An 18,430-nucleotide genomic window follows, 5' to 3' on the forward strand; every position below is an offset into this window, starting at 1 on the left:
AAGGAACAACCACAACGGGTGAAGGAACTAGAGAACATTGTACTTTACGGTACTTCTACATATCGACGGTCCCCTGTGCCAGTGCGCATGCGCAGCCTGAGCCGGAGCCAGGGATGTTGTGGGCGTTTCAACCTGTTCAATACTTGTTTGATTATTGTCGTTCCACGCTAATAAAGTGGTCGAACAAATTGAACTCTGTTCTTATTTATAATCAAACAACTTGATGCAGTCGAGTAAAGATCGTCGGTGCTGAGGAGGACACGACTGGGTGAAAACGGACCACGAGAACGTCGACAGCGAGTTTGGATTTCTCGGGTACTGTACCCAATCTTCGCCCCCAGGACACTGTACACACGTGTGCATCACCGAAAATAGAACGTTTACTCAAGAATAACTGTTCCTATGGCGCCGGTGGAAGCAGAGTGCCCGATCGAGGGTTGTGACTATATGGCTACACACACAGAGGCAGCAGTGGTGGCGGCCATGTTGAGTATACACGCCACTGTGCACGTCGCCGCCCACAGGGCGGCGAGCTCGAATGCCAAGATGGAGAAACTCAAGCGTCCCTCCATAGCACTGGCCGGAACGGGCGAGGCCTGGTCGTACTTCATAACCCGCTGGGGCGAATACAAAACAGGTACTAAGCTTGTCGGACCCGACATAGTCGCGCAGCTACTGGAGTGCTGTGAGGAGGAGCTGAGAAAGGACCTCACTCGCGCGGCGGGTAGGAGCCTCGTGGGCAGCGATGAAGAAGACGTCCTCGCCGCCATGAAGGCGCTCGCCGTCCGGACGGAGAACACGATGGTAGCTCGAGTGGCCCTGTCTAACATGCGGCAGGGACACGAGGAGCACGTCCGGTCGTTCCACGCCCGCATCAAGGGGCAGGCGGACACGTGCAAGTATGAAATGAAGTGCACCAAGGCGGGGTGCGATCAGGTCAACGACTTCACGGAAGAGATATTGCGCAACGTGGTTGCCCGTGGCATCGCGGACCAAGCAATACAACTTGACCTACTCGGTGAGAAGAACCAGGACATGCCATTAAAGGACATGATAGAGTATATCGAGGCCAAAGAGTCTGGAAAACGCTTGGCATCGCGCCTGCTTGACACTCAGAGCACGGACGCGATCAGTAGTTCGTATCGGCGGGGAAAGCGACAGGACGTCCGCGCCAGAGTAGGAGCCAGGCCGGAAAAACGGAAGGCCAAGCCCGAAGGAGTTTGCATCTACTGCGGCGAGGTGGGCCATGGCAAAACGCCTCAATGGCGCGCCAGACGCGCCGAGTGCCCCGGATACGGTAAAAAGTGCCGGAAGTGTGACCGCCAGAATCAACTCGACAAGGCGTGCCTGGGCGGCCGATCGGCAAGACCCCCATCTAGGGAGACCGACGGGATGTACGACGAGCAGACGGCAGCCTTCGTCGAGCTTTGCACGGTCACCATGGCCAGCACAGAGGACGAAATGCGCGCGCTTCCCCTCGCTCACCACCTGTACGATGATATGTGCGATAAGTGGATGAAACGCATATCCGACCTGCAGCCATACGTCAACCTCACTCTCACCAACAAGCGCGAGGATTACAAAGCGCTGGGTTTTAACCTCCTGAAACACACCCGCGCGGTAACCCTACCCGCTATGGCAGACACGGGGTGCCAGAGCTGCCTGATCGGCATTAAAGTCGTCAAACAAATGGGCCTGAGTACCGAGGACCTCATACCTGTATCCATGACCATGAAGGCCGCAAACAACAAAGGAATTCGTATCCTTGGAGCCGTGGTAGTCAGATTCGCCGGTAACAGTGACGACGCTCGGAGATTGGAGACGCGCCAAATCGCGTATGTGACGGACTCTTCAGACCGCATATTCCTCTCCCGCGCGGCCTGCATGGACCTGGGAATGATCTCGGACAGATTCCCGACACTTGGAGAGGTGAATCTGACGACCTCGGAATTGTGCGACTGCCCGCGACGCGCGGAGCCACCGACCAAGCCGACCACACTCCCCATGCCAGCGACCGAGGCCAACAGAGAGGCACTACAGTCACATTTACTCAGGATGTATGCTCAGAGCACATTCAACACGTGCCCACACCAGCCACTACCGAGAATGACCGGCCCGCCACTACGTCTTATGCTCAGTGAGAACGCGACACTGGTTGCCCATCACACTCCCATCTCTGTGGCCATACATTGGCAAGATGAGGTAAAAGCAGGCCTCGACCAGGACGTTCGGCTCGGCGTGTTGGAGGAAGTACCCGTCGGCACGCCGGTGACATGGTGTCACCGCATGGTAATTTGCGCGATAAAGAATGGCAAGCCGCGACGCACCGTCGACTTTCAGGCCTTGAACAAGCATGCGCTCCGCGAGACCCACCACACCCAATCCCCGTTCCACCAGGCGAGACGCGTACCTAACGGGAAGCGCAAGACAGTATTCGACGCATGGAACGGTTACCATAGCGTCCGCCTACACGAGGACGACCGCCACAAGACGACCTTCATCACTCCATGGGGCGCTACCGGTACCTATCTGCCCCACAAGGGTATATGGCATCGGGGGACGGATACTCACGACGATACGATGAGATCGTCGCGGACATTGGTAACAAGACCAAGTGCGTAGATGACACGCTACTATGGTCAGATACGATTGAGGGGAGCGACTTCCAGGCAGTCCAATGGCTGGATATATGCGGCCGGAATGGAATCATCCTCAATCCGGAGAAGTTTGTCTTCAGCGCACCCACGGTGGACTTCGCGGGCTTCACCATCACCATGACCCACATGCGACCGTGCAGCCGCTACCTGGAAGCAATCCACGATTTCCCACAACCGCGTAACATCACCGACGTCAGATCGTGGTTCGGGCTTGTCAACCAGGTGGCATACGACTTTAGTATGGCCGAACGAATGCAGCCATTCCGGAAGCTCCTGAAAAGTGGAGAACGCTTCCAGTGGTCCATGGAGTTAGAGGACATATTCCGCGAGTCGAAAGACGTGATCGTACAAGAAATCGAACACGGTGTCCGCATATTTGACAAAACTAAGCCAACATGCATCGCCACGGACTGGTCGAAGGAGGGAATCGGATTCTGGTTGCTTCAAAAGCACTGCCGATGCGTGCCTCTTAGACCATTCTGCTGCACTGATGGATGGAAAATAACCCTGGTCGGCAGCAGATTTACACATGCGGCAGAATCCAGATACGTGCCCATAGAGGGCGAGGCTCTCGCAGTCGCGGACGCCTTGGACAAGGCGCGCTACTTCGTACTGGGCTGCGAGAACCTGATCGTTGCGGTAGACCACAAACCACTGCTGAAACTCCTTTCGGACAGAGCACTTGACGACATACCCAACCCCCGCCTCAGGAACCTCAAGGAGAAGACCCTGCGTTATCGCTTCCGCATCATACATATCCCGGGCATGAAGAACAAGGCGGCAGATGCCATGTCGCGCAGGCCGGTCGGCACCACGCAACCTCCACTCATGAACCTTCCAGACGACAATGCCACCATAGCGACCCACCTCCAACCAAGCACGCACACTGACGTCCTGTCTCTCCTACGCCAAACTGAGCCGGAGTATGACGACGACGTCGAGGAGGACAACCTGGCATGGTGCGCCACGGGCCTCGAATCATTGCGATCAGTAACATGGGATCGCGTCAGGGAAGCCACCAGCAGCGATGGCGATATGCACATATTGGAGGGAATGACAATGAACGACATCCCCGACTCAAAAATCGAGATGCCAGAGACAATTCGCGACTATCACCAGTACCGCGAGAACATTACATCGACAGATGGAGTGATCCTATACAAGGACCGAGTAGTCATACCACTCTCACTCCGCGGTGATGTGCTGAGCGCCCTACACGCTGCCCACAAGGGCGTATCAATGATGACCGCCCGCGCAGAATCCTCTGTATTCTGGCCAGGCATGTCGGCCGACATCAGCGCCACTCGGAAAAACTGCGAACACTGCCACCGGATGGCACCATCACAGCCTGGAGCGCCACCAACTCCACCTATCCCGGTCGTTTACCCCTTTCAGGCAGTGTGCTCGGACTTCTTTGTACACAGGGGTGCACACTACCTTGTGACGGTGGACAGATACTCGAACTGGCCGATCATCTCAAAGTCGACGGGTGGCGCCGCCGGACTCATAAACCACTTACGTCGCGCCTTCGTGACGTACGGGACACCAGAAGAGCTCGCGTCGGATGGGGGACCGGAGTTCACCTCCACCGAGACCAGGTCATTCCTGCACAGATGTGGCGTACACCACCGCTTGTCATCGGTGGCCTTCCCTCACAGCAACTGTCGCGCGGAGATTGGAGTTAAGACAATGAAACGACTTATCACGGACAACACCAGCCCGCAGGGAGAACTTGACACTGACGCTGTGCAGAGAGCGATACTACAATATCGTAACACGCCTGACCCTGACACGAAGATCTCCCCGACAATGTGTGTCTTCGGCCGCCCGATACCCGATTTCATCCCAATTATCCCCGGGAAGTACAGACCGCACGACACTTGGCATGAGACCCTGAAAGCGAGGGAGGAGGCCCTCCGCAAACGTCATATCCGCACAGCCGACACCTGGGCAGAACACACCAAACGCCTTCCGCCACTTGCTGTAGGGGACCTAGTCCGCGTACAGAACCAGACAGGATTCCACCCAAAAAAATGGGACAAGACAGGCAGTATGGTGGAGGTACGCCAACACGACCAATACGTGATCAAGATCGACGGCTCGGGCAGAGTCACACTTCGGAACAGGAAATTCCTGCGCAAGTTTAGCCCAGTTCGCAATGACCAGCTGCCACCCCGGTCTATCTATGATGATCTAGCAACCCGCATCACTGTACCTGCACCCGTTGTAACACCGCAACTGCCTGACCTCGACAGCGAACCCGTGACATCTGCGACGCCAACGGGGCCCACGCCGGCACTGACATCAGTATGCACACCCCGGCGCAAGACGACACCCGTTTCAGACACGCCAGCAGCACCAGGACGAGGGACACCGAGGCGCGCGATCCTTCAGACGCCACCATCGGCCCCTGAAACCCCGAGAGCCCCATCCCCACTGGGGCCCGATGTGACACCACCAGCACCAGCAATAGGTCAACGCCGATCCACCAGAGCGACCAGCGTGCCTGCCTGGCACAAGGACTACTCCATGGAATAGTCACACGATGGGCGATATAAACTTTTGTTCATTCATTAAACTTAATATTTTCTCAGCCTTTATCTATTAACATAATAAAGACTCGGAGGGAGATAGAGAACATTGTACTTTACGGTACTTCTACATCTCGACAGTCCCCTGTGCCAGTGCGCATGCGCAGCCTGAGCCGGAGCCAGGGATGTTGTGGACGTTTCAACCTGTTCAATACTTGTTTGATTATTGTCGTTCCACGCTAATAAAGTGGTCGAACAAATTGAACTCTGTTCTTATTTAGGAACAACCACAACGGGTGAAGGAATAACCATAACGGGTGAAGGAATAACCATAACGGGTGAAGGAATAACCACAACGGGTGAAGGAATAACCACAACGGGTGAAGGAACAACCACAACGGGTGAAGGAACAACCACAACGGGTGAAGTTATAACCTCAACGGGTGAAGGAACAACCACAACGGGTGAAGGAACAACCACAACGGGTGAAGTTATAACCTCAACGGGTGAAGGAACAACCACAACGGGTGAAGGAACAACCACAACGGGTGAAGGAACAACCACAACGGGTGAAGGAACAACCACAACGGGTGAAGGAAGAACCACAACGGGTGAAGGAATAACCTCAACGGGTGAAGGAACAACCACAACGGGTGAAAGAATAACCTCAACGGGTGAAGGAACAACCACAACGGGTGAAGGAACAACCACAACGGGTGAAGGAATAACCACAACGGGTGAAGGAATAACCACAACGGGTGAAGGAACAACCACAACGGGTGAAGGAAGAACCAAAACGGGTGAAGGAACAACCACAACGGGTGAAGGAATAACCTCAACGGGTGAAGGAACAACCACAACGGGTGAAGGAACAACCACAACGGGTGAAGGAACAACCACAACGGGTGAAGGAATAACCACAACGGGTGAAGGAAGAACCACAACGGGTGAAGGAACAACCACAACGGGTGAAGGAACAACCACAACGGGTGAAGGAACAACCACAACGGGTGAAGGAACAACCACAACGGGTGAAGGAATAACCACAACGGGTGAAGGAATAACCACAACGGGTGAAGGAACAACCAAAACGGGTGAAGGAATAACCTCAACGGGTGAAGGAACAACCACAACGGGTGAAGGAACGACCACAACGGGTGAAGGAACGACCTCAACGGGTGAAGGAACAACCACAACGGGTGAAGGAAGAACCACAACGGGTGAAGGAATAACCTCAACGGGTGAAGGAATAACCTCAACGGGTGAAGGAATAATCTCAACGGGTGAAAGAACAACCTCAACGGGTGAAGGAACAACCACAACGGGTGAAGGAACAACCACAACGGGTGAAGGAACAACCACAACGGGTGAAGGAATAACCACAACGGGTGAAGGAACAACCACAACGGGTGAAGGAATAACAACGGGTGAAGGAATAACCACAACGGGTGAAGGAAGAACCACAACGGGTGAAGGAACAACCACAACGGGTGAAGGAAGAACCACAACGGGTGAAGGAACAACCACAACACAGGTGATTATAATTATTAACCATCATGACCCCGCTGGGCTCCTCTCCCGCCCAAACGAGAAACACATCAAACCCGAACCGCCACACGAACCACCACACACAAGGTTCCCCTTTCACCTCATTTCCTCAACCGAAGTCCCCAAACCACTTCGACAACACATTCCCTGAAAGCACAAAAGATTCCCGTGTGAATCATCAATCCCTCATGTACTTCACGACAAATGGATGAACCCAAACAGGAACATGAACATTTGTCGTCACCACAACATATGGACCACAACATATGGACCACAACATATGGACAGGTTGTTCGGTGGTTAACAAACACAAACTGTACTGCAGCGCGAACCTGTCACAGGTCCCAATCAGCGCATGACACTTCGAACATACACAATACACCGCCCGGAACACCACCGCCCAGGTACTGCACACACACCACGTGACTTCCTTCCTCCCAACCATCCGATGTTGTGTTTATGATTATTCAATGTGTTTTTTTTTTTACCAACCTATCAGGTCCTTTCGTTCAGCTGTTTAAACTCGATCCGATGATTGATTATTTTCAGGTTTTCTCCGTACCGGAGTATTTATTATATTCCTGTCACAATGGGACAAAACCGGTAAAAGGGATGAATTACCACTCGAGCTGGTGATACATCAATCCGGTGGGGAAGCTGATTTGCGGCGTTTAAGTTGAACCGACTTCGTGTTTTAATCGTTTTATCCCGATTTCAGCAAATTGAACAGTTTCACACAAACAATTCATTGTCAAAATTTCATCATACGGAGTCGGTGGGGAAGTTCGTTAGTGGATCAAGAAGAAGAGTAAATAGGAAGAAGAAGAAGGGTAAGTGAAGAAGCATGAAAGAGGAAGAAGAAGAAGAAGTGTGTGTGCGTGCGTGTGTGCGTGTGTGCGTGCGTGCGTGCGTGTGTGCGTGCGTGTGTGCGTGCGTGCGTGCGTGCGTGCGTGCGTGCGTGCGTGCGTGTGTCGTGGTGTTTACCACACAAACGAAATCTGCTTCTCTCGATTCTCTTGATGATGAAGAACAAAAGTCACTGTAAAATATTGATGTGTTGAGTGATTTATGAAAGAGGAAAAATGCGCCACTTTCTAACGGGTCGTCATGACGACTCCTCGGGAAACGAACCTTGTGGTCAGGTTAGATCTGTGACCTGCTACAGGTACCATGTAAACCTGTACTAACCTGTTCCATGGTCGGGTTGTCGGCGACTAAACCGTCTCCCCCACCAGGTTTTCTGGTGAGGAGGGTGTTTGGATATGGACACCCAGCAGGATTAAAAACAAAACCTGTCAAAGGGCGGAGGAGCTCCTTGTGAGCCAACGGCCATCCATATCTAGTGCCTAACTGTGTCTGCGGACGTCCTCCTGCAGTTGGGTTACCTTTTCTTTATTAGGAGGTTGGTGGCAGGATTTGCACTCCGGCCACCGTAAAACTCTTCATTCCGCAAAACAGAAAAACACAAAAAAATCTGAAAACCCACTCCGTGGGAGTACCTCCTGTGCAGCTTCCAGCTCACCGGATGACGGGATTGGGGCAAAGCCTTCGGGACCCCCAATCTTTGATGATAGGAGGGAAACCACGGGGTAACATCCCTGGGTCAGATTGCGGGAGAGTGTGTCGGAGTGGTGCTGAGGTGTCGTCCACCAGACGGCGGTCTCCTTGGGTTAACCTGAGGCGGTCCCTTCGGTTGGTTGCCTGGAATGTCCTATCCCTAAGAGAGGATGATCACCTGTCTCTGTTATCATCTGAGCTCAAGTGTTTGGACATCGGTATTGCAGCTCTCTCTGAGGTTCGGAGACCAGATTGCGGCGAGATCATGGTGGGTGGTTACACCTACTATTGGTCTGGTCACTCTGATGGTTACCATACCCAAGGAGTTGCTGTAGCTGTGTTCAATAAGTTGACTCCAATGATAATTGAGGTAACACCGGTCAACAAGCGTATTATGAGACTAAGGATTCATCACTCCTTGGTGTCATTTCCCTGGTCTCTTTCTATGCTCCGACTGAGGCGAGTGATCTCACCGTGAAGGATGCATTCTACGCCACGCTCGAGTCTGTGGTTGATCAGTGCCCCAGACGAGATACACTTCTAGTCTTGGGGGATTTCAATGCATCGACTGCAACTGATAGGGATGGTTATGAGGTGTGTGTTGGTCCCCATGGGTCAGGAACTATGAACCAGAATGGCACGAAGTTCCTTGACTTTGCAAGAAGTCATGGACGTAGGGTGGCTGGTTCATGGTTTCAGCGCCCACAAGCTCATCGCTGGACTTGGTATTCCAACGCTGACGGTGTGGCAAAGGAGATTGACCATGTCCTTGTTGATGGTCACTGGAGGATGATCCAGAACTGCAGGGTCTACCGGAGTGCTCAGTTCCTCAATACTGACCACAGGCTTCTTGTAGCAACTCTAAAGCTGCACCTTAAATCCGGGAGAATGGTACCATCCCAGCCTAGGCTGGATGTTGGCAAGCTCAAGGATGAGAGAGTAGCTGAGAAGTTTGCGAACAGGCTGAGTGGACATTTGGGGGGTCTGGGTGCTTTGGGGGGTCCTGAAGAGTTATGGATTACCTTCAAGACCACCGTCCTTGATGTTGCCGGTGGATGTCTTGGAACTCACCGCAGGGCAAAGAAGAATTTTGTCTCTCAAGGGACACTGGATACCATTGACCAGTCGCAGGGCCAGGCTGAATGGCAGAGCTGAACTGTTCAGGGAGCTGAGGCATAAAACTGTATGTGCGCTGTGGGTGGACAAGGAGGCCAATGTGCAAGGAATCTGTGAGGGGGTAGAGCATCACCTGAAGACAGGTGATTCTCGTCCCGCTTACAGGGGAATTCTTGCGTTCATCCAAGCCCATCCCTTGGAGCAATGCAGTGAGAGCAGAGAGTGGTAGGCTCTTGACAGGAGTCTGAAGTGAAGGCCCGCTGGGCCGGTTACTTTGAGCAGTTGTACCAGGCTGATCCCCCAGCTGTCGAGTTGGACGTCAAGGGTGTTACAATCCATATTGCTAACCCTCCAATCAACTGTGGTCCACCTACGCTTGTGGAAACACAGGCTGTGGTGAACCAGTTGAAACGGGGTAAAGCTCCAGGGATCTGTGGCATCCATGCCGAACTTCTCAAGGCTGGTGGAAATGCTGCACTCGTGTCGTTGCATGCAGTTCTGTGCTCTGCCTGGAACACGGGCATCATCCCAACTGACTAGAAGAGGGGCCTTGTTGTCCCTCTCTGGAAAGGGAAGGGTGATCGCCAAGACTGCAACAACTACCGAGGGGTGACGCTGCTCTCAGTGCCGGGCAAGGTCTTTGCTCGGATAATTCTCGATAGGGTTCGCCACCATCTGCTTGAGCACCAGCGTCCAGAGCAGTCAGGCTTTACACCAAAGAGGTCAACGATTGACACCAAAGAGGTTTTAACCTCTTTACACCAAAGAGGTCAACTTGCACTTCGTGTCCTCACCGAACGCAGACGAGAGTTTCGGCAGAGGCTGCTTGCAGCCTATGTTGATCTCTGTAAAGCGTTCGATTCAGTGAATCGAGATGTCCTCTGGAGGATTCTTGGTCTTCGTGGGGTGCCACCAAAACTGATCGATCTGATGTCTGAACTCTACTCTGGTACTGAGAGTGCTGTGAAGTGTGGTGGTACCATCTCTGACTTATTTCCAGTTGTTACTGGAGTTCATCAGGGATGTGTACTTGCCCCCACACTTTTCAGCACTTGTATGGACTGGATTCTAGGGAGGATGTCGGAGAGATCAAGTTGCGGTGCGTCATTTGGGAATGTCAAGATCTCGGACCTTGACTTTGCGGATGATGCAGTCATCTTTGCGGAGACTTTAGACATCCTCTTGGGGGCCCTCGAGGTGCTGAATGAGGAGTCGGAGCCGTTGGGATTACGGGTTTCTTGGGTCAAAACTAAGATCCAGACGTTCGGTGACATCTTGGATGCTGCTGTCCTGTCTGTGTCTGTTTGTGGTGAGGATGTTGAGGTCGTGGAGAGATTCACTTACCTTGGCAGTGATATTCATGTCTCTGCTGGCTGCGAGTCAGAGGTCAATAGACGTCTGGGTCGGGCCTGGGGAGTCATGGATTCACTGGATCATGGGGTGTGGCGCTGCCGGTACCTGTGCGGGAGGACGAAAGTCCGAGTCTTCAGGTCCTTGGTACTTCCAGTCTTGCTCTATGGGTGCGAGACTTGGACTCTGACCAAGGATGAGACGGAGACTTAATTCCTTTGGTACCAGGTCTCTTCGGAGAATCCTTGGCTATCGCTGGTCGGATTTTGTGTCCAACGAGCGGTTGCTGAGAGAGACTCGGATGAGATTTGTTACCTGCATAGTCCGTGAGCATCAGTTGCGGCTGTATGGACATGTGGCTCGTTTTCCTGACTCTGATCGTGCTCACCAGATTCTCTCAGCGAGGGAGTCTCATGAGTGGAGGAGGCCAGTGGGTCGACCACGTGCCTCATGGTTGCAACAGGTTGACCATCATCTCAAGGAGATGGGGATGGGCCTGGCATCTGCCTGGGGGATGGCCAGACGGAGGCCCCTGGAGTACCGGCGGAAAGTGGACGCAGCTACGTGCTGTTCTGGCACATGCTCCCATACCTGACCTGACCTATTCATGACAGTTTACTTAGGAGCTTCGTTTCATCACATTCGGTTTTCAACACCTTTCTTCCTTTTTTCGGTAAGTTGTGAGATAGCCTTTGAGGCGTATGTACCTTTTTGTCATTTTATGTTCTTCTGTTTGGGGTAGGATTATGGTTTGAATGGCCACGGGGTTGGAGGTTTTAATTGCGTTTCCTGTTCGGCTTGGAGTTGGAAGTCGGGCAGTCGTCATGTTATCGCTATGTGTTTATCCTTTTTCTATTATTTCGGGTTGATCTTTAAATATGTCCTTATGTGCTGGTTCGTGCTTTCATTTATCCGGAAAGAAAGTCACCATCAATGTAATCAGTCACTGACGTATTTTGTTCCATTTGATTAACTGCTGTATAACAGGATAGGATTAGGTTGGCTTTGTGCCCGGGGGTTGGAATTACAGAGGGAGTCTATTTGGAGTTTATATTTAGTTTACTGGCATGTAGTTAGCACGTATTGTTGATTTCCCAAGGAAATTGTCAAATTATTGTCAAGGAAAGGCACCAGTCCAATATCAGGTCAAGGATGATACCAGTATCAAACACATCACAATGAGTCGATTTATGTCCCATGATCAAACCAAGGCTGATCTGACGGAGTACTTGGCAGAGAAAACTCTAGAATACAACCGCGATTCAACAAAGGTGGTAGTCGTTTTGGCATCTGGGCGGACGTCGAGCAACAGGGGTCTCCAATTTGAGGCGAATAACCATGAGGAGGCCGATACGTTGATGATCCAGCAAGCAATAGCTGCATCACAGCAACACATAGGAGATATTGAGCTGACGATATTCTCACCTGATACAGATGTTCTGGTTCTTGCCATAGCAAACTATCATCTCCTGCCAAGACACACATCTATCTCAATGGCATCTAGCATTGTCAAAATCGAGCCAATCTGGAAGGCCCTCGGTGAGGAGAGAGCCGAGGCATTGCCAGCCTTCCACGCATTCACAGGTGCCGATAATACTGGGCGGTTCGCTCGACATGGTAAGGCAAAGTGGTTCCAGTGTTACTTGAAGACCGATGATGACATGGTAGATGCCTTTGCTATGCTCTGTAAGGATGCTGAACTGTCAGAGGACCTATACACAACTTTAGCAAGATTTGTCTGTTCAGGTTATTGTCCAAGTGGTGTCAATATTTCCAGCATCCCTGAACTTCGGTGGCATCTCTTCTGTAAGAACATGGCTGAGAATGACAAGTTACCACCAACTGTCGGTGCTCCGAGGCAGCATATCATGCGGGTACATATCCAGGCATACGTTTGCGGTCAAGCAACAATTTCTCAGCAAACATTCCTTGATCCATTAAAGAATGGCTTCCACAAGGACACGAGTGGTCAACTCAAACCGACAACAACAGACATTCTCCCTGCACCAAAGGCAATTATCGAGATGATAAGGTGCCAGTGCAAGACAGAATGTTCATCACATAGATGTTCCTGCAGGGCCAAGAACTTAACATGCACTGATCTTTGCATGTGCAGCACTTCGTGTGAGAATGACGAGGACTTAAACATTGAACGGCATGACCACGACAGTGATGATGGCAATGATGAGTGACATTAGAGACAGTGATGCCAATTGGCTACAAACTCATATTTGACATTAAGTACATTTTACTGATCACCATATTCATGCGTTACTTGTTTCAAGATTTGAAAGCAAAACATGAAATAAACGGTAATTTGACAAAATTATAGCCGTTTTCATGGCAACCATTGCTCAAAATACAGATATATGCATTCTATATTAAGAACTGTCCTCTCATTAACAATTATGCATCATCAGTTGCTTGCTTGCGATTAATTTTGAATTTTCAGAGCTGAAATTAAAAAAAACGGGTTTTTACCCCAAAACGACCTATTTGACCACATTATATGCATTGAAAAAATGTGAAACATGGATTTTCTGTTTTGGTATTGTTTAAGCTTTGCAAAAATGTTGGGGTGAGCTACTCTCCAAAAAATTCCAACGAACGTCAAATTATGGACACAAGGAACCTGACTATATGGAACAAAGTGACCTGGTTTATAACACCAACTTTTGCCATTATTATGTCATTCGCTCTTCACCGAATAAACATGTATTGCAGTTGGAGTTCTTTTATTCTAATGCTTATCAGCTCCCTCCACTCCCTGCTAATAACATATAAAATTATAAATGCCAGGAAATGTAATCTTGGTTTAGTGCAAATCATTGTGGATGCTTACATCTCAGTGTTTTGGACTCCATAATACTATGTCAATAAAATTATCTGATGTGATGTACTTTCCGTTGTGGACAGTGAATTAATTGTGGCTTTCATTTGAGTAACAGGATTTACATCGAGTCGGTTACAACGTTAAAGACAAAATTCTACAACACCTCCATACATGTCTGGATGGTATTTATCTCTGAACGTGTCTGGGCGGTGTTTATGTGCAGACTGGAGTTTATCTCCAGACATGTCCGGGCAGTGTTTGTCTCTGGGCGGTGTTTATAGTATGACCAGTATAAAATGGATTTCAGACATTATTTTGTTTCCATCTTCACTGTTGTTCTATGCAAAATTATTTTGATGAGACGGTATGAATCGTAATTAACGCTCCACCGCACGTCTCCCTTCCCTGCACCTCATGATGCCTTCCCTTCCCCAAACCCTCCACACTCTACCTCCCTATTCGCTCCACCTCTATTTTTCCCCTCCACTCCTGTCTCTCTCATCCCCCTCTTTCTCTCTCCCCCCCCTTTAGTATTCTCATCAGCAAAGCGATGGGTGGTATTTGTATGTTTATAATAATAAATGTCAGTGTGTCTCCTCGATAACTCCAAAACCATGAAACCTGGCAGCCTGAAACTTTGCATGCATACTAAGGGAACCACAATGAAGTGCATGAGTGAAAATTTGGTGTTTGGGTTAATTAAAACACCCCTTTTGAAGATAATTAACGGCATTATTTAATTATATCCTTAATCAGGCTCATCCTTGGTGAGCCTGCTCTCCCTTGCTGGGGTCTTAATTCGCCATTTTTTTGGGCCTGCCAAACAATGCCTTAACTCGGAAAAGGCTGTAATGATTTCTTCATGATAAAGTTTTTTTGTTTCTCTTTCCACACTCAAATCATCGAATGCCTGATCATCATACCGACGAATCGCTGGATACTTTGCAATGCTAATAAACACCCGGAGACGCCAGCGTTCGTGGCTTTATTTCATTTCCACACATGCCATAACCGTGAGAATCTCTTAAACTGAGCCGAATTACAAAATTTAAACTCTAGGGTTGAACTTAGTAGCAGTTCCGATAACTAAAAGAAGTATTCATTTGTCAAATTCGGACATAGTTTGACATTTCGGGTGTCTCCAGGAGGTATTTAATCTGACAGATCGGCAATGGCCCATCCCTTGCCAAGCCTGCCGTTCCTTAGCAGCCGTTCCATTGAAGTGCTTGTTTGATTGCTCAATCCAATTGGCAAGTGCTTCACTATATTAGCACTGTCACTGAATATATTGATCAACTTGAACAAAGTTCAGGGCCTAGTCACATATGTTTGGACATGCGGTGCATCAGGCAGTGGTTCGCTCACTGAAAATGTGCAATTTTATTTTACACCACCTTTCTCCTTTTTGTACGATCTTCTTCCATTATACAACCCATCACTTCGGCAGAAGATAGATACATATAAAAACAAGGACAAATGTGTCCAAGAGTCGCGTCCTAAAGGTTTTGTCTTCACCAGAAGAAGAAGAAGAACAAGAACGCGGAGCTCTCTTAGGGCCAGCGTTCGCAACGCGACGCAGCTAAAAATTCATTTCAGAAAGTCGAAACATCAGCATTTTGATCACAATAACAATAACAACAACTTCCAATATTTGCTCCCGTGCCTTGATGGAGTCAATAGCGAGACCAGTCATGGAGGCTCCTCCTTCATGACGAGAAAATAGTGTATTTACGAAATTACAACACATTAAATGGAATAATCTTTAAATAGTAACGTGAACTTTTAGAAACTTTAAAGCAAATGTCCGAATATATTTAAAAGTTCATGATGGACGCTATCAAAAGGAACCCTCAATGCGAGGATGTGTACAGGTGTTTAGTATTTAAGGGGATCCGGATCCTCTATATAAAAGAGCCGCGTCCTAAAGGTTTTGTCTGAAGAACAAGGAGCTCTCTTAGAGCCAGCGTCTGCGACGCAGCTAAAAATTAAATGTTTAGTTTTTTTTATAGTTTCTTCAATCGTTTCATTAGAGTGCTTGCTCGAGCTCTTCAAGTTGCGATGGCGATACGGTGGCTGGGTTCTCTCCATGTCCGGAGTTAGAAAGACAATATAAATTCGATGATTACAATGAATAAAAAATGTTATTAGTTGTTAGAAAGCAATGAATCCCCACATCAAGGAAGGAAGCCGAGAGGATACACGCGCTCACTCTCAGCTGTCGAGCCTGCGTTTGAATCCCAACCCAGCTATAAACTAGAGGGGGAGCACTCGGTAGAGTGCAAAACCTCCGCCGCCAATACTGCGAGGTCACTCAAGTGAACCTGATATCCTATTCATTCAATTTGACGTCAACAGTGCTCACAGAGTTATAGTTTGCAACTTTTCCTTTTACTTTTAACTTTTACATACTCAATTCATTCGTCATAACTAGATTCCTTGAGACAGAAATTGATTTTACGTGGGTATATCCACCTGAAGTTCCAAAATCAGCCGCAATTATAATCTTGGCATGTTTTTTTTTATTGGAAATCACTTATAACATGTAGAAATGCAAAAAAAAAAAATCGAAATTTTGTTGAAAAAAAAGTTACAAAATTTTTTTCTTTTTTTTTCTCAAACAATTTTTTGGGTTTTTTTTGTTGGAAATCACTTAAAACATGTAGAAATGCAAAAATAAAAATTCAAATATTTTTCAAAATGGCCGCCATAGCAGCCATATTGGACTTTGGACCAAGTCCAAAATATAATGGCATGATCCTTGGACCATACCTAATCCCCCCACCAAGTTTCATCGAAATCCGTTGAGGAGTTTTTCCGTAATACTGTTCACAAACAAACAAACAAACAAACAAGCAGTCATAGACTGGTACTTACGAAATCGACAACTTGACCTCTGACCTTGTCTAATAAAAGCTGTCTCTTGAGAAGGTAGCGACGCAAACCAGAAGTTTCTACGATGATTCTATACAAAACCATAAAAAATCGAATGTTTGACCTCACTGTGACCTTGACCTTTGACCGATTTTGCCCAAAATCTAATCAGCGCTCGCCATCACCCTCCTGAAACACGTGGTGTAATTTGACATCAGTAGCTTCTTCCGTTCTCGAGTTATCGTGCCTACAAACAAACACACAAACACACATACAAACACACACACAAACAAACACACAAACAGAGGATGGAAGTCATCAATATACTTACGAAATCTTTAGATTTCATAAGCAACAAACAGACAGGGGTGAAAACGGTAACCTCCGTCCATCTTCGATGGCGGAGGTTAACTATCATCTCGGTGTTTAATAAGCAGGGTGATTCATCAATATGTGTGCCATCTCTCGGATGGACGTTAAACTTGATGTCACATCTGTCAGAATCACACCCCCTCCCCCACTCTCTCTCTCTGCCGCCCCTCTCGCACTCTCTCTCCCTTCCCACCCCTCTCCCTCCTGCCCCTTTCTCTCTGTCTCTCTCCTGCTTCTCTCCCCCCCCCTGCTCCTGGCTATCCCCCTCTGTTAGGGGGACTGTTAAGGACTGATAGTTTAGTTTTGAATTTAAAACGGCTTCCTCATCGTGTAGCGTGTACGAATCAGATTTGGATTGAGCCAACCAGAGGGGTGCAAATGTTGCTGCATGTGTGAGCATGCATGCAGGCAGACCTTTGGCCAGGTAGATAGCATGGGTTTTAAATGCTCTCACCAAGTTTCTATTGAAACCGGCGGTGAATAAGAAAATGTTGCTGTTTGGGTGCGTTTATTGTCTTTCCTTTCCCCTCACGATGACTTCCCTTCCCCGCCCTTTATGCCACCTTTCCTTCTCCTCACCCCACATTCCCTTCCCATCATCTCATGCTGCCTTTCCTTCCCCTCACCCAGCCTTCCCTTTCCATTCCCTCATACTTACTTCCTCCCCTGTCCAACCCCCAGGGACATCTCCAGGTGTTCTCCGCATGCTGTATCAACATGTTGTTTTAATGTACCCCATTTCATTCAATCCTGTACCCCCTCCCTTTCTGCATAAGTCCCACTACCAAATGCAAGTCAAAAACCCCTCCCCTCATGTCTACCGCCTCCCAAACCCACTCCCCTCTCTACTTCTCTCCTCTATCCTCCTCACTTGCACTACACCCACCCCCCTTCCAGAGTGTATGACGACATTTGGTGAGGCGTCACTCTCCCATCCCCCCTTCCTCATCCCCTCCAAGCTCCCCCACTCCTTCCCCCTTGCTCCCCCTCCATCTTCACCCCCCAATCCCTCTTCTCTCTCTCTCCCTCCCCTTCCTCCTCTATCCTTCCCCTCTTTCCCTTCCCTCCCTCTTTCTACCCCCACCCCCCACACTTAATATTCCCATCAGCGAAGCGACGGGTTGTATTTGCTAGGAAGCAATACAACTCGTGGTAGAATGAAGAAAACCGAGGACGTCCTAAAACGACATGGATTGGAAATGTCAAGAAAGTTGTGGAATGTTTGGGTTTGCCCGAAACTGTCACAGTAGATGGATCCATTTGGAGGAAATGGTGATAAAGCACTTGTTGTTATGGACATCTTGGCACAAGTGTTGCGATGATCTCACCTGTGTGTTTGTCGGCAAAATAACTGGACAATGATGGAAGGTAAAATCACCAAATGTGGCACAGAGCTTCATGTCGTGAATATCTCGGAGGAGTTGAACTCGGAGTTCACAAGGAAGAATGTAAATTATTACAGGATTATAGTTACACCGGGACCACATGACAGTACAGGTAAGCACCCTCTGTGAGGGTGGACCACACCAAGAGGAAACGACCTCCATAGAGTGTGTCGAGGTTGATTTTTTTCTTCAAGGAGAATGCACTCAGGA

General features: G+C 49.1%; 1 protein-coding gene and 1 long non-coding RNA gene across 7 annotated transcripts in view; one reads left to right on the forward strand and one right to left on the reverse strand.

Annotated features, from left to right (window-relative positions):
• MON1A (MON1 vesicular trafficking associated A) overlaps positions 1 to 7,178 on the reverse strand; it is a 71,973-nt gene extending 64,795 nt beyond the window's left edge. For 2 of the 6 annotated variants that reach the window (XR_015050473.1, XM_085850780.1), the window contains exon 1: positions 7,069 to 7,178. The gene's annotated coding sequence lies outside the window, so the exon portion shown is untranslated. Of the gene's footprint in view, positions 1 to 6,836; positions 7,000 to 7,068 lie in introns of those variants that run through there. The other 4 variants (XM_085850782.1, XM_085850784.1, XM_085850783.1 and 1 more) reach the window with 4 other exon arrangements.
• A 115-nt stretch (positions 7,179 to 7,293) lies between these two features.
• The window catches only part of LOC147013669 (uncharacterized), a 37,504-nt gene continuing 26,367 nt past the window's right edge, over positions 7,294 to 18,430 (forward strand). Inside the window, exon 1 of the long non-coding RNA XR_015050476.1 lies at positions 7,294 to 7,566. This is a non-coding gene — a long non-coding RNA (uncharacterized LOC147013669). The remainder of the gene's footprint in view (positions 7,567 to 18,430) is intronic.

This window comes from Eptatretus burgeri, chromosome 13 (genome assembly GCF_056783735.1).
Source record: "Eptatretus burgeri isolate ZD-2024b chromosome 13, Ebu_testis_v1, whole genome shotgun sequence".
Taxonomy (NCBI): domain Eukaryota; kingdom Metazoa; phylum Chordata; class Myxini; order Myxiniformes; family Myxinidae; genus Eptatretus; species Eptatretus burgeri.